The sequence below is a fragment of the Lissotriton helveticus genome, chromosome 2_1, assembly GCF_964261635.1.
Source record: "Lissotriton helveticus chromosome 2_1, aLisHel1.1, whole genome shotgun sequence".
NCBI lineage: Eukaryota > Metazoa > Chordata > Amphibia > Caudata > Salamandridae > Lissotriton > Lissotriton helveticus.
Genome location: NC_136059.1, coordinates 1,768,006,192 through 1,768,030,547, shown reverse-complemented (window position 1 = coordinate 1,768,030,547; position 24,356 = coordinate 1,768,006,192). Strand labels below are relative to the sequence as shown.

Here is a 24,356-nt window from a genome sequence, read left to right as displayed (position 1 = left end):
TATTTATATCTTATGATGACGAGTGAGCCCATTGTCACCGGAGGGAGGTTCTTTCACATTTATAGGCATTTGTTCACGATTGGATGAGCCAGTGTGACACATGTAGGCCATTGCCAATTGCATAGTTCTGTAGCGTGGGATGAAACATAAGCAGAGTGCAATTGCTATAGCAATGATCGTCTCTTTTGTTAAGTTCTGTTTTCCTTTTTTCATATAGATATCCAGCCCAGATTACTAAAAGAAAATCCAGCAGCATGATCGACACAAGATTCTTGCTAGGTGAGTGACAGAAAGAAACATCTGTATTTTAATGACATACATCAGTGCAGAATTTGAGAAACATAAGTTCAGAGGACCAAATATTTTCTGAGCAGCCCATTGCCGGGACAGTGAAATGTCAGGTTTGCTGAATACCAAGACTGCCTCGTAGTGATTCCGTCTCATGCCCCCCATCCATTACCCTACACTTCCTGACACTTTGTCGCACCTTCAGGTTCCTTATCATCCCATCTTCCTCACTTTTCCCTGTTTTCCTTTTTTCTTTTTCCCTTTCTTCCTCCCTTTTCTGTCTAGTTCTAGGTCCGTCTGATGATGAAACATACATCCAGGTGTTAAAAAATAAGTGGCAGCACCCACCACCTACAACATCGAGGCGGAGAACTCCACACATAAAAAGACAGGATAGGCCTGTCTTTTTATGTGTGGACTTCTTCACCCCATCCCAGTCATAAAATTACTAGTAAATCGTAGTCTATGAATACAAAAGAAAAATGTAAACTTACCTAAAATTGTAGGTTTATCCTTATGGAACAGGCCCTATGGGCCTCATTTATGAAAAGTGACGCATCGCTGCGTGAAAACAGCGATGCGTCACTTTTCACTGCGCCCTGCTTGCGACACCAATGATGCCTCATATTTACAGTATGACGCATCATTGCGCAAGGAGTTATTGATATGTCAGTATTTCTAACGTATCTGTATGGCGTAAAAGTGACGCATTGCTGGAGTGTGTCACAAAAGTGACGCAACTCCAGCAATGTGTCCTTTCACATGGGGCAAGCCCCATGTGAAAGGGCCTGCATCAGTCTTATGCCTGCTGTGAGGCAGGCGTAAGAAATTGACGCATTTGTGTCCTAGAAGTGGCGCAGTGAAATCTTATAGATTTCACTGCGTCACTTCTATGACCCTTTCTTGCGTCAGACCTCCCCCCCTGCATACATTATACCTGGCATAGGTATAATGTAGCGTAGGGGTTTACAAAGTGACACATCTACCTAGTTGCGTCACTTTGTAAATATGGTGCAACAAGGCACATTTTGGACGCATTTTTTACGCTGCTGGTGCGTCACAAAAAGTGACGCACCGGCGGCGTAAAAGTGACGCACGCCTCATAAATGAGGCTGTAGAGAATGCCTCCCTCTAATTCCTCCATGTCGGACAACAGTGTCTAGTCTATTGCCTTCGATGCCTTCGTTGATTTTATGTGGATTTGTTCATTCAGTTTACCAGCTCAAACTGTGTACAAGCAACTTGTATATTTATGCATCAGTTTCTCTTTCAGTATCATGACGATTAATCAATCCACTATCATCAACCAAAAGCGATGCACGTGTATGGTTTAAGCTGCCGCCTGTTTATTTAGTGCAAAGACTGGAGTTAGGTAGCCTCTGGCACCAGACCTGTCCACTTTTGCAAGGGTAAACTCCACATGTAATTTTAGGCTGCGGAATGACACCATATAGTGTCAAACAGGCATCATTGCATTTCTGTGTAATCCAGAAAAATACTATTTTTGGTTACCAGGCACATACATCTCTGAACCAGCATAATTGGTGTTTGTGTTTTGGCCATGCACCGGGGTTTGGCCCGTCGCATCAAAAACATGCGGGCTTTTTTCTGAGTGGGAAAATGTCATGCCACATTGTGGAATTCAAGCGTTTTAAAACTACAAAACAATATTGAAACATATGGCATCAAGTGGGGCACAAATCCAAGTTAATGTGATTACTCTATGATTCTGTCAAGGTCAAATTGTGTGCCAAAATCCATGGGGTTGGTAACTGTCTTTATTGTACATACCTATAAACCTAGTGCCTGATTCACAATGCAAACCAAAATTGGGCCAAACGTCTACGATTATGACTTTGAAAATTTACAAAGGGCATTATTATCCGCCGGATATCCGCCCCGAGTGCAGACATAAAGATAGAACAACTCCTAAATGCCCCTTGTGAATTCCCAGTCATAAACTCCTAAGTTTACCTTTGTGAATGGGCCCCACATGTTTTAGAAGCTATTGCCTCATCACATTTTCATTTAATCAAGGCCACCAGAATCATGCAAATCTGTGGCATTCTTCAAACTCATATGGTATTTCTTGAATTGCCACTTATTCCTCACCTACTTCATAATCTGCAGGTTTTCACAATCGAAATTTGTTTCTAGCTGAAATGGATCAAAACTTATCCTAAAACATTGCCATATATGTTCACAGAGGTTAACTGGTCGTCTTTCAGTTGCTTATTTCTTTATTTAGTTATTTAGTTGTTAAACTGGTACTAATGCAGTAGTAGCTCCTGGTGGGAGTGCTGCCGGGTGGTGACGTGGGGCGGGGGTGGGGCAGGGTGGGGGTAAGTAAACACTGGAATACGGATGAATGCAGGTAAGTAGACAATTAAATCTATCAAACCAATTTTGTTGCGTGTGCTGCATCTCATTTGGCGATGCAGCACGCACAATGAAATTCGCCCTCATTGTAGGGATTACTGACCCTCTGATGCACTGACAGGCTGCTTGAGCCTGTCAGAAGCACGGCGGACAGTCCCTCCACCAGATGCCTCCGCCCGGCTCATCGTAAAGCAGCAGGCGGACCGCGGGGGCCGAAGTCAGTGGGTCCGCCACCGACGAGCAGCGGTGTCCACCATAAACAAAGGGTGGTGGGGTGGGTGGGGTCACGTAGGAGGGGTCGCACGTGGAGGTGGGTATAAATACATTTTTAAAAAACGTATCTTTTGCTGCCGGCCACCAGCGTTGCATCACGTTCACCATTTCTCATCTTCCTGGGTCCTAGCAACCCCTCGGACCCAGACTCCCATCCAATCCCCGTGCTGCAGAGCAACGCAGGGATTTGTCTGAGCAGGCAGGGAAGACACCCTGCTCAGACCAAGCAGTCTGTGGTGTTTCTCCAGCCCGGCTGCTCAATGCAGCTGGGCTGGAGAAAACCAAAGTCCGCATGTGTGATTTGGCCGGCCTCAGAAGGCCGGTCAAAACACATATGTGCATTTAGGGAGTGGAGTGCACTAGCATTCTTCCTCCCCCTCCCATGCCTCGCCCCCACCCCTCCCAACACCACTGGCTAAGAGCTGGCAAATGCAAAATAAAACAACATAAGGACATCGTTTTATTTTACATTTGCTATCTGTGAGCCAGGCAGTGAGGCAACGCTCCTCCACCATTGCGTAGGAGTCGCCATTGCTGACGAGCCATCGGTGGTGGACTCACCGACATCATAGTCAAGCCTTAAAAGCTTTACAAAAATCTTACAATTGTTGTTGTTATTGTTAATTTCGATTTATAGCGCGCCCAATCACCTGCAGGCCTCTAGGCGCTTGGAAATCGATGTCATACAATAACTTGGTTCACTCCTGAGAGAGATGCAGCTAGAGAACTACACTGTGGTCAAGGCTCTTCTAAACAGCAAGGTTTTCAGAGACTTCCTGAACCGTAGGAGATTCATCTCCCTGCGTAGCCCCTCAGGCAGCTTGTTCCATAATTGGGGGGCCAGGACAGAGAAGGCTCTCCCTCCCTTAGTCACTAATTTGTAGCGGGGGCAGACCAGTAACTGAGCGTCTGATGATCTGAGTGCTCTTGTCGGGTTGTACACTTCCAGGCGGGCTTTGATATAGGCCGGCGCATGGCCGTAAATCGCCTTATGCGCTATACAGAGGCTCTTGAATTCAACCCTCTCCTTAACAGGGAGCCAGTGAAGGTTTTGAAGAAGAGGGGAAGCCTTTGCTCGTCTGGGCACTCTGAAAATTAGCCGTGCGGCGTCGTTCATTACGACCTGGAGTCTGTTTATCGACATTTTTGGGAGGCCGAGGTACAGGGCATTCCCATAGTCGATCCGGGAGATGACAGTTGCTGCTACAATTGAGCGCATCATCGAGTGAGAGAGGAAGGGGGCTATCTTTCTTAGTTGTCTGATGATGTTCGTGCAAGTTCCAACAACAGCGGAAACTTGACTGCACATTGACAGGTCGCAGTCTAATTTAATCCCCAGACTCTTTACGTTGGCACTGGGCTTTGGGGCTGATCCAAGCTCAGCAGGCCAGTACAGATCACTCCACGGTGAGGTGGTAGATGGAATTACCAATACCTCGGTCTTATCCGGGTTGATCTTTAGTAGGTTTTTCGTCATCCAGCCTACGGTGTACCTCAGGATATTTTGGGCTTGGATTTGTGCTGTCCCTGTATTATCGATACTCAGCACTAGCTGAGTATCGTCAGCATAGTTGTAGACTCTGCAGCCCAACTCAGCCAGGGATGCAATCAAAGGCTGCAGGTAAAGATTGAACAGAAGTGGGGACAGTGCGGAGCCCTGTGGGACTCCGCACTCTAAGTGGCCCACTTCAGATATTGACTCCCCAAGTTGTATCCTCTGAGTCCTTCCCAAAAGGAAGGATCGCAGCCACTTGAGGGCCAAGCCTTTAATCCCAAAGGCCTCCAGCCTTCCCAGGAGCAGGTCATGACTGACGGTATCGAACGCCGCTGACAGATCTAGTAAAATCAGGGCGCTCGGCCTTTTGCCGTCAGCCATGCCTCTCAGTTCGTCCAACAACGAGAGCATCACTAGCTCGGTGCTGTGGTGCGCTCGAAACCCTGCCTGTCGCTCATGCAATAAGCCATGGGATTCGAGGTACAGTGATAGAGACTTCAGCACGTGTTGCTCTAGGACCTTAGCAAGGAAAGGCAGCTGGGAGATCGGCCTATAGTTCTTCAAAACAGCCGGATCTGCGCCTGGTTTCTTCAATAGAGGTCTCACTCTCGCCTCCTTAAGGTCACCGGGTAAATACCCTGTTCCTAGGGACCAATTTAGGAGAGAGATGATCCGAGCCTCCAGTAGCGGGCGTGCCACACGGAAGATACTCGGGGGACATGGGTCCGCTGGGGAGCCAGATTTAGTTTTCCCCATTAGCTGCTCTAGACTCAGCTCGTCCAACTCAGGGAACTGTACTAAAGAGCAGTGAGTAGGATTTTGAACCTCAGGCTGTATAGTGTCATCATTCACCACATTACTCTTGATGTCCTGGATAATGGTCTTTACCTTTTCCAAAAAATATTCCTGAAAGGTGTTAGAGTTTATGGGAGACACAGAGTTCTCCTGTTTTTTACTCAGCTCCGACAGGATTCGGAAAGTCTCCTTCTGGATATTCCTAGCCTTCTGTAGGCGAGACTCATAGTACTCCGCCTTGGCTTGTGAAATAAGTTTTTTATACAGGTGGAGTGAGTCTTTATATTGGTTCCTTGCAGTATCCTGCTTGGTTTTCCTCCAAATTCTACAATCTTAAATTATGAGAGAAGTATGGCAATAATTGGAAACCTTAGACTAAACTTTATCTGATTTAGGTAATACTATAATTAAAGCTTTTGTAATGAACCTTCAAATAAGCCTGACTGAAATTAGTAAGTGACACCCCCTGCACCCTTGCACAATTCGGTATTTACCGATTCGGTAAATACCGAATCGGTAATGCCCATTGATTCCTATGGGCATTGAAGCCCATAGGAATTAATGGGCATTACCGATTCGGTATTTACCGAATCGGTAAATACCGAATTGTGCAAGGGTGCAAGGGGTGTCACTTTGACACCCTCTGGCACCCCAATTACAGGCATGTGTGCCATGTGGCACACAGACATGCCCTAAGGGCATGTCTGTGTGTCACATGGCACAGGTGTGCATGCACAGATGTGCATACACACCTGGATTCGGTATTTCACCACCCAATTGGATTGGGTGGTAAAATACCGACTCCTAAAGGCCTGTGGCACTGTTTGCAGTGCCACCTACATGTGGGATTTACCGAATCGGTAAAAATACCGATTCGGTATTTTACAGAATCGGTAAATTTACCGATTCGGTAAATTTACCGATTCTGTAAAAATGGTCCCCTACATCTCAATGACCCATTTACCGGTCGGTAACGGCCGAATTCGGCCGTTACCGACCGGTAATGGCCACCTACATCGGGCCCCTAATGTCTTATTTTCACGGGCCATTAAAGAAATTATCAATCCTCATAAATTTGATTAAAATCATCCCATTTTATGATATGAAAAGTAACACTATCAGGGTTAAGGGAAAAATAATCCTGAGTAACTGTTAATATTATGCCTTTATGAACATCCCGAAGAATGGTATCTACATTGATGTGCGATCGGGAATGAAAAATGAAAAAATTAATAACTTGTAGGTATTGCATGGTCATAAACCTCAATATTTCCAATAGAGAGTTGAGTTATAGATTTTACCAAATCTCTGGATTTTAATTGAGAATCTAAACATGAGTGAGAATTATGAGGGTTGGAGAATTTTTTTTATTTCTGAGTGGGGAAATGTAATCTCCAGATGTCAACAAGTTTAGAGTTTTAAACAACTTTTTGAGTGAGCGAAATGCTTATGGAGATGAACATTTAGTAGAGTCTGTCTACAAGGAAATCACTTTTCTGATTAAAATCTCCACCAATAATAAGTGAAAAGTTTCCAAGTAGGAGAATTTCAGAAGTAATATGATTCCAAAAATTAGGGTCATCAGCTGTTTTCTATAGATATTAATGAAATGTGGAATAGTATTAACAAGTTGTATTTCAGTCAATAGAAATCTGCCATCTGAATGAGATTGTTTATCTAAAATTTGCAAATGGAGCTTTTTAGAAAAGAGAATTGCTACACCAATTTATTTAACCAATACTGGCAAAGAAAGTATCTGACCTACCCTTTTCTTTTGAATGTAAGCTAGGATGTTGTCACCAATATGTGTTGCTCGCAATAAATAAATGTCTGCTTTTTGTCTGTCTGAGTAATCTAGAATTTTCAAATGCTTAACAGGATGATGTAATCCCTTAACATTCAAAGAAACAATTTTAATTCTATGAGCAGTATCCATAGGTCAAGGAATGATGTAAGGAGGCTAGGCAGCAAACAGTATGAGAAGAGATATCGAGTAAAAAACAGCTCTTTGACAGATAAGAACATAAAACAAGGAAAATATACACAATCATACAGGAAAGACTATAGAGAACATAAATAAAATTGATGGGACACACACGTGCATTTGAAAAGAATAGCTAAAGGAGGGAGGACCATAACAATTGGAGAGTCAGATATATTAATAGGGTTATTATAAACATAATATTGATAATAAAAATGTATCAGGTATTAACTCTAATATGGTAAAAACATTGTCAGTTTGAGGGGCCCTGCTTATCCATTGAGAGAGGGAAATGGTTGTTTTTGGAAGGCTTGAAGGTCTACCGGACGAATAAATAATTTGGAAATGTCATCTTTTCAAATGTGCATGGTGGGCGGGTCAAAAAGTCTATATTTGAAGCCATAAGTTTTTCGATCGTGGTCTCAAAGCTGCAAAGTCTCTATGAATGGCAATGGTCTCTTTACCAAAATCCTGACGAATGAAGATTTTAATACCATTAACCAGAAGAGAAGGAATTTCTTGTGCTGCTTTTTGAATGAGGACAAAATGATGGTTACCAAGAACCTTAAATATGAATTGTCGTGGTTTGGTTTGGCCAGGATTACGATGAGATGGGATTCGATGTGCTTTATCAATCTTAAGTTTTTCTGGGAATTTTAGATTTGATTGAATAGGCAATAGATTCATGATGTTGCATCTACAGTCATTGCCCTCTATATCATCAGGAAAATTAAAAATGTGTAATGATCTTTTGAATGGAGTTTGTTCTGGTGTGTGTACATTTGCAGCAACTCTTGTTTTCTTGTGATCTTTGTTGATTTTAATGCCTGAAAATAAATAGTTTCAGGGCACCCTTAATTTCCCCACAAGGTTTCACGGAAAGTGTAACAAGTGCTGAACCCACGCGGTTTCATAATAAATACATTAAATAACAGGATAACATGTTTGAACACTAGTTCCTGGTGAAAACGTATGTCCAGCAGTGGTGATGAAGATGGTCTCTCTTTCGATGTTAGCAAAAAATTGTTTTTACCTATTCTGTGTACAGAATATGTGCTCCCTATTCCAATATGTACAGGGGTAACGATTTGATATGCAAAGTTGACGATAAAGTGAGAAACGTTGCAAACTGTACAAAGATGTACAACCATATATTTTGCAATACTTTGCTTGCATGATCAAACAATAACACACTCTTTTTAGTGTTACAAAGACCATCATCAGCCGTTTTAATCTGGAGCAATCGCATAGTGGCAAATGTGAGTTGCAGAAGCTCTTCTGCTCTCCTTCTATTCCATCGCGATTGGCACTTTGATTCAGCCTAACCATGTCTTGTTTCTTGCGCAACATTACCAAAGATGTGTCTGCACTTTTGCTCCCCCCCCCTCAGGCCGCCGGACTGGGAATCAAAACTGGCCCTGGCAAAGAGCTGGACCGCCCCCCCTGGGAGCGTCCGAGCTGTTTACCAGGGCCGGGTTTGGCCGATTTTATTACAGGGCTGATTTTGCTGCTATGCTGCAAAAATGGCCCTGTAACAAAAACGGCCCCCAGGGGCCCAAAATCGGCCCCAACCCTAGCGGCCCACTGGGGAAACTCCCGGTGCCCGCTACGGCCAGTCTGGCCCTGCTCTTCCCATAGTATATACTTTTCAATAATATGTCTTTCTCACCTCTACTGCCCATGCTTTAACTCATGTCACCCTTGGCTCACCTACTGCTGTCATGGCAGACTTCTGCTCGACCCATTGAGCACGTCGCTTTCATCACAGCCTATCTACCTCGTTCAGTTTCTCGCTATTGACAACCCCTTCACCTCCCTGGACTGAAAAAAATATGAAATGTTAGCAAAGGCCAGTTACGTCTCTTGGGATTCCACTTTAAAAGGGAGCTAGAGAGTTGACGTGCCCAGGAAATAGCAAACAGGAAGAAATACTACAGGCGGCGTCCCCAATATTTCATTCCAAAAGCCTCATACTGTCAGCAGAAGAAAAGTGCATCAAAGAAAAAAGAAAAAAGGCACAGCGCGATTCACTGAGAACTACAATCAAACTATAACACACAGATGCTTTTTATTCACTAAGATGAATGGTAGCACACAGGCATGAGAGGGTTTGAGAACAGATATTGTGAAAGCCCAATTAAGTTTCATAAAAAAAGATGTCCACTGGAGGAGAAATAAGAAGAAAAGCAAAGCTCTCTGCACTGGGAAGTACAGAACATCTCAGGGCGTAGAATGATGTGTTGTCAGAAGTCTCACCATGGGGATGTGACATTCGGCTGAGTGTGACTGTGCATCTCTCTGAAGTTGGTGACTAATGGGGGAATTGGATTATGCACTCTACACTATGACCTGGATTTTAGGTAGGGCTTATGGAGCGGTAATGACTTCATCCCTGTACACCACAAAAAGTGAAACTGTTCTTGCTGCATTAATCTAAGCTGGTTTCCACATCTTAGTTGTACTTGATACATTAACCTGAGTTAGATGACGTTGTATCTGGCGTGCCTGTATCTGACCCTATGAGTTTCTTCTGAAGTGAGTGTTATTTATTTATTTACAGCATTTGTGTAGCTCCAACACTCATCCTCTGGAGGATATCATGGCGGTGAATTGCTGAGAACTCAGATGTCAGGGGCTGGGAGTCTCCTGATGGAGCTTAACTCATTTACAATAAAGTTAATCTAAGAACAAGCCAGGTTTTCATTTTTTTCTTCAGAATTGAATATGGTTGTCCAAGAGGCAAATGTCTAGAGGTAGTACGTTTCATTGAGCTGCTGCAAGATGAGAAAAGGGGCGGCAACCAGTTCTTACTTTTTTGATGTGCTTAGTCTTGGTTAGTGGTAAGTTCTGTGGCCTCAAGTTTCGAGTTGGTTTATAAAATTCTAGTTTGCAACATAGTATTGATGGACCCAATTTATAAAGTGTTTTATGTGCATCGCAAAGAAGTTTGAATTTAGCTATTTTGTGCATTGGAAGTCAGTGGAAGGGTTTTAGGCAGTCTGATGCTGAGCTATATTTGTCTGTCTGTGTTGCAGATAAGCCTGGCTGCCGCATTTTGAATAACCTGAAGTCAGGTGAAGAGACAGTCAGCCATACCCACATAAAGTACATTCCCGTAGTCCAATCTACACATGAATAATGCCTGGACTATGGTTCTTTGCCTGTCAACAGGAATCCAACAAAAGAGTTTTTTTAAATGTTTTAGTAAGCCGAAACATTTACAACACGTGTCTCTGACTTGCACCAGCATTGAGAAGGAATTATTGATTAACACCCCTGGTTTTTTTGCCACTTTCTTGGGTTCAGGAGCTGAGCCCAATGCAGTTGGCCACCAAGAGGCATCCCACATCTGGTGCTCACTACCAAAGAGCACAATCTCCATCTTATCGGCGTGTAGTTTCAAACAGTGTGCTCTCATCCAACTTGACAACTCAGTAGGACAACTGGTAAGGTTTTCTCTAGTTTCATGGAGTTTTTCCCCTACCGAGATTACCAGGTACGAGCCTATATCAAATCTTAAGTTTCTGGAAAGTTTTGTGATAGATGAGACATACATGGTGAAAACATTGGGCTCAAAGAGGAGGCCTGAGGGACCCTGCATTTGGATGCTCGGGTAGGAGACCTAAAAGTGTCTAGGGTTCATGTGGTCATGTAGAACATGGGGAAATGGGGTCTCTGCTCAAAACTGAAGGATGTAACCTTTGCCAACCTCTTCTAACCCCTGTCTCAGTTACAGTATATGGGAGTGAGCAGATCTCCTGATAGTGAAGTTGCCCTGGACTCTGCCAGAAGCAGATCCCTCATGTTGAGGCAAAATCAGCCACCCGCTGATAGACATGAAAGTTGAACAATTGTTCAATCAATACAATCAATCAATCAATCAATACACTTGTAGAGCGCGCTACTCCGCCGTGAGGGTCTCAAGGCACTGGGGGGGTACAGGGGGGGGAGGAATGCCGCTACTGCTCAAAAAGCCAGGTCTTGAGGTGTTTCCTGAATGTGAGGTGGTCCTGGGTCAGACGTAGGTGGGCGGGGAGGGAGTTCCACGTCTTGGCCGCCAGGTAGGAGAATGATCTTCCTCCGGCAGTGGTTCTGCGGATCCGTGGGACGGGGAGGAGGCTGGCAGAGCGGGGTTTGCGTGTTGGATTGTAGAATGTGAGGCGGTTGTTGAGGTATTCAGGGCCTACGTCGTGGAGCACATTTGTGTGCGTGGGTGAGGAGCCTGAACGTGATCCTTTTGCTGATGGGGAGCCAGTACAGGTCTTTCAGGTGGGCTGAGATGTGACTGTTGCGGGGGATGTCGAGGATGAGTCGTGTGGATGCGTTCCGTATCCGTTGGAGTCTTTTCTGGAGTTTGATTGTGCTTCCTGCGTATAGGGCGTTCCCGTAGTCTAGTCGGCTGGTGACGAGGGCCTGGGTGACCGTCTTTCTAGTTCCGGTTGGGATCCACCGGAAGATTTTACGGAGCATGCACAGGGTGTTGAAGCATGAAGATGAGATGGCTTTGACTTGCTTGGTCATTGTGAGAGAGGAGTCCAGGATGAATCCCAGGTTGCGTGCGTGGTCAGTGGGTGTCTGCGCTGTGCCCAGTTCTGTGGGCCACCAGGAGTCATCCCAGGTGGATGGGGATGGTCCGAGGATGACGACCTCCGTCTTGTCTGAGTTCAGTTTCAGACGGCTGAGTTTCATCCATTCAGCGACGTTTTTCATTCCTTCCTGGAGGTTGGGTTTGGAAGTGGCAGGGTCTTTGGTGAGGGAGAGTATCAGCTGGGTGTCGTTGGCGTATGAGATGATGTTGAGGTTGTGTTTGCATGCGATGGTGGTGAGGGGGCTCATGTAGATATTGAAGAGGGTTGGACTGAGCGATGAGCCTTGGGGTACGCCTCAGATGATCTCGGTGGCCGCGTAGCGGAAGGGAGGGTGGCGAACTCGCTGGGTTCTGTCAGAGGGGAAAGAGGTGATCCAGTCCAGGGCTTTGCCTTGGGTCCCAGCGTTGTGGAGGCGGGTTATTAGGGTGCGATGGCAGACTGTATCAAAGGCGGCTGAGAGGTCTAGGAGGATGAGGGCGGTGGTTTACCCGTTGTCAAGTAGGGTCCTGATGTCGTCGGTGGCTGTGATGAGGGCGGTCTTGGTGCTGTGGTTGGCTCGAAATCCGGACTGGGATGGGTCGAGGGATCCATTGGCCTCGAGGAATGTGGTCAGCTGTTTATTGACGATCTTCTCGATCACTTTCGCCGGGAAGGGAAGAAAAGAGATGGGGCGGATGTTTTTCAGGTCTTTAGATTCCGCTGTGGGTTTCTTCAGTAGGGTGTTGAACTCTGCATGCTTCTAGCTCTCTGGGAAGTGGCGACACAAGGGAGATGTTTATGACGTTCCATAGGTGGGGAGCGATGATGGTGTCGGCTTTGTTGAAGATGTGGTGAGGGCATGGGTTGGAAGGAGAGCCGGAGTGGATGGTGTTCATAGCGTGGGTGGTGTCTTTGGTGCTGATGGGAGTCCAGGCACTGAGGGTGGTTGTAGGGGGCGTTGGTTCGGTGTCTGGGGGCGGAGTCTGGTTGCCGAAGCTGTTGTGGATATCGGCGTTCTTGCGGTGGAAGAAAGTGGCGAGGGAGTTGCAGAGGGCTTGCGACGGTTTGAAATCGTTGCTGTTGGCGTTGGGATTGGAGAGCTCTTTTACGATGCTGAAGAGTTCCTTGCTGTTGTGTGTGTTGTTGTCCAGCCGTTCTTTGAACGATGTCTTTTTGGTGGTGCGGATCAGCTGGTGGTGTTTGCGGGTGGCGTTCTTGAGGGCTGTCATTTTTCTGTCGTCTGTTCGCGGCGCCAGGTTTTCTTGAGGGATCTGCAGGATTTCTTTGATTCTTTGAGGTCGTCGGTGAACCATGTTGTTTTCCTGTTGCCGGGCTTGCCTGGAGGGTTCCAAATGCAAAACAACAGTTGATGGACAGAATGCAGAACAATGTCATACATTCACCCCAGTACAGAGATCTGGGCCTAAATCCATCGTTTTTTTGCACTCCACACCACCCCAGTTCAGACATCTGTGACTGTTCCCATGAGGCACAGGGTCATACTGATTTGCATATTGCCATGTCTGAACTGGGGTGGCTGAGTGAACTAAAGAATGGTGATGCATTCAACCCAGATCAGTTGACTGGGGGTGAGTGTTTGATTTGCTCAAACGCTCCGTCCATCATCCCCTTTTGTATCGCTTTGATCGCCCTAAGTTGGCAGGGTATGCTCAGATGTGAGTCCCTTGTTCACTTGGCCACTGGATTCAAGATAGCCTGGCTGATGAGGATTATGAATCCGAAACCGGTCCCAGGATGCTTGTTTCCAGTCCAGGGAAGACATGGCTTGGCAGTTCGGGCTGGACTGTTCCCATGAGGCACAGGGTCAGACTGATTTGCATATTGCTATGTCTGAACTGGGGTGGCTGAGTGAACTAAAGAATGGTGATGGATTAAACCCAGATCAGTTGACTGGGGGTGAGTGTTTGATTTGCTCAAACGCTCCGTCCATCATCCCCTTTTGTATCGCTTCATGGGAACAGTCAGCCCGAACTGCCAAGCCATGTCTTTCCTGGACCGGAATCAAGCATCCTAGGACCGGTTTCTGGCTATCAGCCGTCTTCAGCCAGGATGCTTGACTCCAGTGGTGTGGAGAGCATGGGACTCACGTCTGAGCATACCCATCCCATTTGGGGTGACAAATGCAAAACAACAGTTGATAGACAAAATGCAGAACAATGTCATACATTCACCCCAGTACAGAAATCTGGGCCTAAATCCATCGTTCTTTTGCACTCCACACCACCCCAGTTCAGACTTGGCCATATGCAAATCAGCCTTGACCCTGTGCCTCATGGGAACAGTCCAGCCCGAACTGCCAAGCCATGTCTTTCCTGGACCGGAATCAAGCATCCTAGGACCTGTTTCTGGCTATCAGCCGTCTTCAGCCAGGATAGCTTGACTCCAGTGGTGTGGAGAGCATGGGACTCACATCTGAGCATACCCATCCCACTCGGGGTGACAAATGCCTGGAGGGTTCTTCAGTGGTGCAAGAGCGCCGGCTCAGTTGACTATCCACTGCTGGATAGTGGATGGCTGTTTCTATTCTATATCTGCTTGACTTGTTCCAGGGAAGAAAAAATGATCAATGTTCCCTATGCACTAGGAAAAACTCTCAATACAACAGGCATGATGATTATACAACTTCCAAAACATACCCCAGCTTTGTTGGTTGCCTTTGGAAAATGAAATGCTGACTGGAACATCATGCCATCATGGCAGGGAGGTCTGGCGAGGCTTGTATTATATCACCCAAAGAGCTCCTACCATGACGTTAGAAGAACTTTTGGTAAAATACCTAAATTGTAAGGGCACAAAACTCCCAATAATGTAACTAGGCTGCAGAGGCAAGGATTTCACCTTTGCATCTTCTTGGTGAGCTGCTTGTCAGAGTCTACGTGAGAACCTTTCAGTGTTTTCAATATACCTGTCGCTTCAGGGGTAGACCTTGAGGAATTCCCTTTGGGTGTCGTTTCCAGGGTGTGATTTCCATGTCAAGGTTCAATGAGGGATGGGGCTTGAGAAAGGGGAAATAATCGCAGAGTATGTCAAAGTAAAGGCACTTCACCCTTGATGTGACAGATGCAAATACAACTGTTTGAAATATTTTTACAGATGAGATTAAATATCCTATTACTCATAACTCTGTGAAAGAGACATCTAAGAATGTAATATTATTTATTAATTTGAGTATGTAAAGTTAATTACATTTTGATTTAAGGGTGTTTTTACTTAATGGTTTAAATGTTGCAAGGTCGAAAGCATTACATTTGGTGTGCAAGTTATTATTTGTATGTCTGTTGTGCGAGTTATATATTCCTGCCCTAACCATAACCTCCAAATTTTAGTGATTTTTCAGATTTAGTGTACAACATAAGTTCACTTTAATGTTTTCCGCAAATTTCTGTGTTTTTATCCTATGTTTAGTTGTTATAACCAAAGCTAACCTTAAATTCACTTTATTCTTTTACTTTTTTTTCAGTCAATTATTTTTATCATATACCACATCCAACTGTTTCCTGTACCGAACCTGCCATTAGCAGCTAACCTATAACTTTTGACATTCGGGAATACACAGTGGAAGTGGACCCCAGGCCAAACCAGCCACAAGTGGCCCACACCCACTGGACATTGGGTTTGCTGCAAAGCCTGGCTGTTTTGCAGGCCCTGTTTTTTTTACCTTTTATTCAGGGTTTATGAACACCATCATAAGAATCATGAACTGACAGCAAGCTTAACAGCCAAGTACTGCAAACTGACTGCAAGCTTTATCGGCTTGTGATGGGAATTCGATTGGGGTCTGCAAAATTGAGGGCATATTTAAAATGAAATGTTGGAGCATGCAGCTGTGCCAAATTTGTTGCGATGTGCTCCAACATTTCCAAATCACAGGGATGTGACGTATGTACAGGAATACGGCGCAACCCTGTGTTTTTCCTAGCGCTGGTGCTAACATTAGCTGCCTAACTCCAATACAAGCACCCTTGCACTAAAGTGCGAGGGTGCTTGCATTGCAGGGAATGATTGTTTATGTTCAGGAGGAGGTCCCTTCCTGCACATAAACAATCCATAATGGCGATTTGTAACTTCTAAGCAGCACACATAGAAGTAGCAAATCGTCTTGTTTTAATGATTGTTTATGTGCACCTCCCTGCACATAAACAATCAAGAATAGCTTATTACTCATTCTATGTGTGCTGCATAATGAAGGCACATAGAAAAAGCAAAAACAATAACAAAGAAAAGTACTTCTCCATGTTTCGCAGTTCTAATTCCCGCTCTTGCCTGTAATTAGTATTTAGCCATGCCTCAGATTTACAGATCCTTGTAAATTTGAGGTAGCGCGAAAAAGTTATGAATGCTGTGGTGGAACACCCACAGCAACACCCATTGTACGCCTCTTCACCCTAAGTGATTTGTGCAAGTGGCTGTATTTATGAGGCACTGTTCACAAAAACTGCCTTAACGTTTCTTTCTAAATATGGAGAAGTGCATAGCGCCATTAGAATGTTGCTAAAAGAGACGTTCTGGTGGCGCTATCCCCTTGTAAATATGCCCTTGGTTCCAAGTCTGTAAACCTGTAAAAAATGAGTCCAGCACGAGTCCTTGGATTTTGTCATGGATTTGCATTCCCTGACTGTGTAGCTTGCAGCGGATTAGCAAACCCAAGCCAAGGGTTGACAACTTTAGGGCCTGATCTGGGGAAAACTCTTCCAGCCCTCGGTCTATAAACCCTGCAGCAAAAATTCCATTTATAAAAAAAAGTTATTCCATTGGGACTTCCACCCCAACAAAGCCAGGGTGTCAGGGGATTTTCATCTTGCCCACTTATGGCTTCTTACATTCCTTTTTTCAAGACACTGGAACCAAGTCTCTATGTCCTGTAAAAGTGACCACAACATTTTTTCTCCTAGTTGTGGCTTGCTAACCAGATCATTCCGGAATCGTGGACATGTGCTTGGGTTAACAGATTCAAAATGAATAATAGGAGAGAAACCTCCCTCATCCAACCAGGTTTACATATTTTCAACCTTTGTGATCCATGGAGGTCCGTGAAACTGGGTTTGTGAATCTTTGTGGTTAACTGTCTAGATTGCTCTACAATTTGCACTCTTCGTGCCCAGGCTGAAATAAATTCTACTTTTTGAAAACTAATGTCTAAAAAAGTGCAGTACGGATGCAGACCCAACCAAACAAAAGCACTTCCCTGAGTAGAGTTACACATTCATAACACATTTGGTGTAAATCCATTCATCTGTTCTATATCAGAGAGCAAAGTTTCCTAGGGGACTGAAATCGGAAAACAAAATCACAATTTCCTTCCCCTCTTTTTTCTCCCTACACTTGATGGATCTTCATGAAACTTGCTGTGCTGAACTCAAAGTGGATGACATTTTTCTTGAAATGTTTTGTGCAGAACTGTCAAATGGCGTCAAAGTTATTAGCAAAACTAAAAAGGACTTTTCAATTAAATGTCTTACTTAAATATAATGGTTATCGCCATCTACTTAAGAAATTATATACAATTTTTCACAAATGATACCACCTTAAAATTTAGTTTGTGAAGCTGGAAGTTCAGCGCTTTTTCTAGGTCTTTGACGTTCAGTCAATAAAAAAAGAGTTGGTGAAGTTTTAAACTTTTATTTCTCTTTTTAGTAAATAAGTAGGTATTTTTGTTCTTTTTATTCAAATTAGTGGCACATTGATTGCTGAAATAATAAGAAATAAGATTGGTTAGATAGAACAAGCATTGACTTATATAAGCAACATGTTCCATTCAGTGTATAGTCCCTATTCTAAACTAGAGGACTTATCCTATCCTAACAACAATCTATAAAGAGTTCCTTCTGGAAAAGAGCAAGTAGATTTTGGAGTAAAGTCAGAGATCTAAAGGAAAGATCAACCTCCCCATAAATGGTAATTCGGGAGACTCAGCCGAGTTCTCCGGACAACAGCAGTAGCAATAGTCTATATGCAAGTAAGAAGGAAAGAATCACTGCTATAACTATAATCAGCATTAACATAAAGTCTCCTCACAAAACATAAGGTAAAACAGAGAAAACACCATAAGCAGTAGCTTATGGCAAATCGAGCTAGCACACAAATGTGTTAGGGGGTGTGGCAGGGTAGAGATGTATGGAAGGCCTTGAGATGCGGAGTGCGGTGTCTCTCTAGCTAGCAACTTGTGCTATTTAGAAAGCAGCTAAATATGTTGCAAAAATAGATGAATAAGCCATCGGCCTCCAAAGGTGAGAGATCTTTCGAAGGTCTGTCATCTTCGTCCTCGATTCCCACGGTAAACAGTCATCTCAGCATGAATTCAGTTAGGGATGGCTACAACATATTACAAAAGTTACATCTATGAAGGTTCTCGTGAGAACCTTTCGCAAGCCTACTCTGTTAGCTGTGTGGTGTCCCGTTGTCTAACAATCAGTAGCAGTCGGCAGTAGGAGTTACTGCAGGGCGGTGACGTGGGCAGGGGGAGGGGCAGGGTGGGGGGTAGTAATGTATGGATTACAGAGTTTCACAGGTAAGTAAACATTTAAATAAATAAAACGAATTTCGTTGCGCACACTGCATCACATTTGGTGATGCAGTGCACGCAACAAAATTCGTTTTATTTATTTAAATGTTTACTTACCTGTTAAACTCCGTAATCCATACATTACTACCCCCCACCCTGCCCCTCCCCCTGCCCACGTCACCGCCCTGCAGTAACTCCTACTGCCGACTGGTACTGCTAACAATGAGCTACTCTATGAAATTAAGCATTTAAATTTCGGGTATGTCCTGGTTAGATCACAAAATGTAAGTGACAGAAAGCATTTTCTTTTTATTAATACGCTTGTTCATTATGTATATGCGGCAAAGAAAACAATCTATATACAGTAAAGTTATATGGTGTGAGGAAACAGCACATTTCACAAAGTCAAGCCCTAGCGCTCGATTATAATGTTAAATCACTATTTTATGAAAAAGCATTTATTTTCTTAAAGTGATAGAGTAGAATAAAGAATAGTGTGACCTAGTAAGCAGTCTAGTAAGTGGAGAAGTATTGAAATTAAAGATTCCTGCAGAAAAGTAAACAACATTTTTCACGTTTGCATGCTTTGTAAAGGCACATTTTCTAACATTTAACTTATGCATTTTTCATGTTAATATTTAGCGCGGTTCTATATTTTTGTGTGGTTCGATTTTCGTACACATTTTCAGTTTCCTCATTATATAATGAGTAACAGGTATATGATCTACTGTTACAATCGATGGGTTCTAGTGACATTGTAAACCACGAGGCCAAAGGACAAACAGATTGTAAATGCTACCACAACCTTGAGATGGCATTTTAGAACCATATGAAACATGTTGCACGTTATGTATTTTGCCTAGTGCCTTCAAGGTGAGGCTAAAAACGAGAACTGAAATTAGCTTGTTTAGGATTTGTTCACTTTTCACGAATAGTTGATTAAACAATGGACAAAGTTAAGGAACATTCGATTAATGAGGCTGGGTTGATTGCATAATGATGGCTTTGCCACAGAAGGTGGCACATAATTGGCAGCTTAAAAAAAAATGTTTCTAGCCCAAATAGTTTATAGTAATACTGATACACATAATTTGTGTTTTTCTGCAGGATTTAGAGAACCTTGACACATAATTTGGTAATCCATGCTAATGCTAAATCTTGTGCAATATAAGGACCCAAACACGTAATGTGTGTATCTGTGTCTGTTTGCAGATCCCAGAGTGTAATATTCTATTTATTATCATTGTTGAGGGTGGATATGAGTCACGATTCACTAGAGGAGAAGACTTGAGGGGGTCGGTATGCCCTCTTTTACCTCAAGGATGGTAATAAATAGCATATTACATTCAGCCCATCTTGGTATATGGTTTGTGCCATGATGCTTGTTCATGTGCAATAGTCATAAACAACAGCTTTTAACCATATCCTCAGCACAAGGGTTTATATCTGTGGAATTAGATAAGGTCATAGTACGACCACAGTTGTTTGTTTTTCTTTAAAGTGATCTTAGAATGGAGTCTGTAAGACAGTCAGTGGGCCTTATTTGTTCTAGTCAGTTGTGCTCTACTGTAGTATATATTTTTTAATTGAATTGTATTTATCATAGGACAGTTAGCTTGATATTAGTGCTTGCTTTCATACAGCTAAATGAGTATTATATGAAACATTCGCCTGCACTGTTCGGTGGTTTGCAGGAAAAAGATGAAAAAAACTACTTATTACTCCTGTATGGAACTAACACATGTATCACACAGAAGACAGAATATTCAGATTTCGGTTAATCAGGTTTTCGCACACTTGGGCGAGGGAAAAAGCCTATGCAGTTGCTCTGCAATATTCTGAATTTCAGGCTGAATGCTGGAGAGATGAGCTGCCTTATCCCAGCCAGCACATTTGGATTGCATTTATTTAAACCCATGATACGCCGCTGCTGGTAGCCGAGTACTATCACAGCATTAGCAGCTTGCACACTCTCATATCCTTTGGAGGTGACAAAGTGATTCACAAAATCTTCACGAAGGCCCTGACTCAGACATGTTACTGAAGGAGGCAGTAAGCCCTCCCACAAGCCGTGTTCATCCCTTCTTAATGTCTTGTGTTTGTAAAAAGAGCGGGATATGCCTGCTTCTCCTGTGAGCCGTCTTCAAAAAGGGGTTTTATAATGACTGACAGCACCAAAGTCCTTAAGTACAGCATCTACCAGATGTACATGCACAGTGATGGGGTCGCTGGGACTGAAGCGCAGTGTGTGCTGCTGACACGTCACTGCTCTTACACACCCAGAGTGCAGTTTTTCAAGAGAACAGTTTGACATTTTGCGGTTTCATTTTATCTGAGTGATGTATATTTTATTTTTTTAATAGATTAAAATACACATTGCAGTAAATTCTTTTAGGGCCAACAATAGCAGAGGCTTGAAGTGGCCTTTAAAAAGGGTATGTAGACGATCTTTGCCCATCAGATATAAGCATTTATAATATTCTGTCTCACCGGATCAAGTATGCCTTTACAAGATCTCTACCTGGTAGCTTTCCATAATGCACAGTTAGCCTAATTAATTTTTTGAAAGATATTAAAATAGCAGACAAGCTTGAATGTGATGTATCCAGAAAACCAGAATAGAAAACTGTAATACATGAATATTACCAGGAATATTGTCTACACTATATTGCCATCTAAAACAGGTGGTCCTACTATCAATGTAGGCAGAGTGGTAAAGATCATGAGTGTTATTGATAGGGTGGAAAGATTCAGGGGTGTAGGAAGGATGGAAACAGAAAAATCTTTGTTAAGTGCACGATGAGGCTTGAAGTCAATTGGGGATTGCAAGGGATGACGATTTCGCTACCCCTAGCTTGCCCTCAGACAGCCCTGTCGTTGCGCTTCTTATCTGTGGTATTGGAAGTCTAGAGGTCAGAGCCAGAAATAGGAAGTACACTTACCTTCTGTAGCTTACACTGCCTTGCCTTTTTACTAGTCCTGCAGCAGGGAGTGGAAGACCATTAACCCGGTGAGGTAGGGAGTCAAATGTGTGTTTTCATGGGTGGGTGAGTTGAAAAGTTTACGGTATCTCTTCTGATAGTCATGAAATTTTGATGAATCCACGCCCATGTGTAGAGAAGAAGTAAGCAAATATTTATCATGTTATGATTGCAGTCACTCCTTAAAGAGACTCTGCCCTGCTCTCATTACGCTCCTTCTCCTAGGCTGCAAGATGCATTGGCCCTGTTTACAAGTTGATCAGTGCATAAACTCCTTTTTACATAAGGTTCAGAATAATGAGTCAAGAGGCATTTAACGCATCCGATAATTATCAGATGCATTAAATAACTCAACCTTTATTAATTTTCAGCAAGCCAACCTGAAGAAATGTAACGGGAGAAGAGTATACAGTATTTACTGTATCATCTGGATTTTGTTTCATTAACACCAACATCTGCATGTTATTCCCCACCAACTCATAATAAATGTTATTTACTGCACTTAATAAATAATGTACCTTGTAGTAATGACACCACCACCTACGTTATTTATCAGATGCGATAAATCAATCAATCATGCATTTGTAAAGCGCACTACTCACCCGTGAGGGTCTCAAGGCGCTGGAGGGGGTGGGGGTGCTGCTACTGCTCGAAAAGCCAGGTCTTGGGAAGTCCCGTGAAGGTCAGCAGGTCCTGGGTCTGCCGCAGGTGGATGGGGAGGGTGTTCCATGTCTTGGCGGCGAGGAGGGAGAAAGATCTGCTGCCAGCGATCACTCTTCGGATGCAAGGCACGGTGCGAGGGTGAGGTTAGCGGAGTGAAGCTGGTGGTTTAGGGTGTAGAAGGTGGGTCATTCATTGAGGTATGCTGGTCCGGTGTTGTGGAGTGTTTTGTGAGCGTGGGTGAGGAGCTTGAAGGTGATCCTGTTGTTGACGGGGAGCCAGTGCAGGTCTCTCAGGTGGGATGTGATGTGGCCGTGGCGGGAGATGTCAAGAATGAGGCGTGCAGAGGCGTTCTGTATGAATTGTAGTTGTTTCTGGAGTTTGGCCGAGGTTTCCGCATAGAGGGCGTTGCCGTAGTCCAGTCTGCTGCTGACGATGGCCTGAGTCACAGTCCTTCTGGTTCCAGTGGGTATCCATTTGTTGATCTTGCGGAGCATGCAGAGGGTGTTGAAGCAGTAGGAGGAGACGGCGTTGACTTGCTGGGTCATTGACAGCGATGAGTCAAGGATGAACCCCAGATTGCCTGCGTGGTCGGTGGGCGTTGGTGCAGCTCCCAGTGTGGCCCGCCCCCAGGAGTCGTCCCAGGCGGAGGGGGTGGAGCTGAGGATGAGGACCTCCGCTTTGCCCGAGTTCAGTTTCAGGCGGCTGTTCTTCAGCCATTCAGCGACGGCCTTCATTCCTTCGTGGAGGTTGGTTTTGGTAGTGGTGGGGGCCCTGGTGAGGGAGAGGATCAGCTGAATGTCGTCGGCATATGAGATGATGTTGAGGTTGTGCCATCGGGCTATGTGAGCGAGCGGTGCCATGTAGAAGTTGAAGAGTGTCGGGCTGCGGGATGATCCTTGGGGTACGCCGCAGATGATCTTGGTGTCTTTAGATCGAAATGGAGGGAGGGGGACACTCTGAATTCTGCAGTTGAGGAAGAGGTGGTCCAGTCCAGGGCTTTGTCATGGATCCATGCGTTGTGGAGGTGCGTGCGTAGGGTGGCGGCAATGTGGTCAGTATCAGTGCTGTGGTTGCTGCGGTTCCGGATTGGGACGGGTCAAGGATGTTGTTCTCCTTGAGGAAGAGGGTCAGTTGCCTGTTAACAATCTTCTCAATGACATTCGCTGGGAACGGGAGTGGGGAGATGGTCTGGAAATTCTTGAGGTCCTTAGGGTCCGCCTTGGGTTTCTTGAGTAAGGCCTTGATCTCGGCCTGCTTCCAGCTCTTCGGGAAGGTGCCAGTCTCAAAGCAGTTGTTGATGATCTTGCGGAGATGGGGTGCGATGGTGGAGCTTGCTTTGTTGAAGGTGTGGTGGGGGCAGGGGACTGATGGTGAGCCAGAGTGGATGGTGTTCATGATTTTGATGGTGTCGTCATTGTTGACGTGGGTCCAAGAGAGCAGGGGGTTGGTGTGGCTGGGTGGTTGTGATTCTGAGGTGTCAGTGGCAGTCGGGGGCCTGGTTGTTGAAGCTGTCGTGGATGTCTGCGATCTTGCAGTGGAAGAAGGTGGCTAGGGAGTCACAGAGGTCTTGTGATGGTAGGATGTCGTTCGAGTTGGAGCTAGGGTTGGAGAGTTCCTTCACGATGTTGAAGAGCTCTTTGCTGTTGTGTGCATTGTTGTTGATGCGTTCCTTCAAGGAGGTCCTTTTGGCAGTTTGGATGAGTTGGTGGTGTCTGCGGATGGCGCTCTTGTGGGCTGCATTGCTGTCCGATGTCTGTTCGTGGTGTCACTTCTTGAGCCTTCAGCAGCTCTGCTTGGATGCCAGGAGGTCGTCGGTGAACCAGATGGCATTTCTGTCAGTGCGTCTGTTTGAGGGTTTCTTGATTGGGGCGAGAATGTTTGTGCAGTCATCGATCCATTGCCTGAGGTTGCGGACGGCAGTGTCGGCGATGTCAGTTGGTGGGTTTTGGGCGAGGGTGGCGATTAGCTGGTCTTCGGGGATTTTGCTCCAGCTGCGGTGGGTGTCCGTTGTGTGTGGTGGTGTGTGGTGGGTATCTCGAATGTGAAGTGGATGCAGTGGTGGTCGGTCCAGTGGAGTTCAGTGGTGTGGCTGAAGGTGACGTGGTTGCTGGCGGAGAAGATTGGGTCGAGCATGTCTGGCAGAGTGGGTGGGAGTCATGATGAGCTGTTTGAATCCAAGGTTGGCGAGGTTGTTGAGCAGGGTGGTGGAGTTGCTGTCGTTGGTGTTCTTGAAGTGGAAGTTCAGGTCTCCGAGGAAGATGTAGTCAGTGGATGCAGGGGCGTGCGTGCTGACAAAGTCGGCAAAGGAGTCGCTGAACTGTGGCCGGGATCCAGGGGGGTCTGTAGACGAGGGTTCCTGTGAGGGTGGTGTTGGGGTCGATGTGGATCTGGAAGTGCAGGTGTTCGGCGG

At 44.8% G+C, this 24,356-nt stretch overlaps 1 long non-coding RNA gene across 1 annotated transcript in view; it reads left to right on the top strand.

Moving 5' to 3' along the window:
- Positions 1–216: 216 nt before the first annotated feature.
- The window catches only part of LOC144819922 (uncharacterized), a 1,320,117-nt gene continuing 1,295,977 nt past the window's right edge, over positions 217–24,356 (top strand). Inside the window, exon 1 of the long non-coding RNA XR_013607623.1 lies at positions 217–279. This is a non-coding gene — a long non-coding RNA (uncharacterized LOC144819922). The remainder of the gene's footprint in view (positions 280–24,356) is intronic.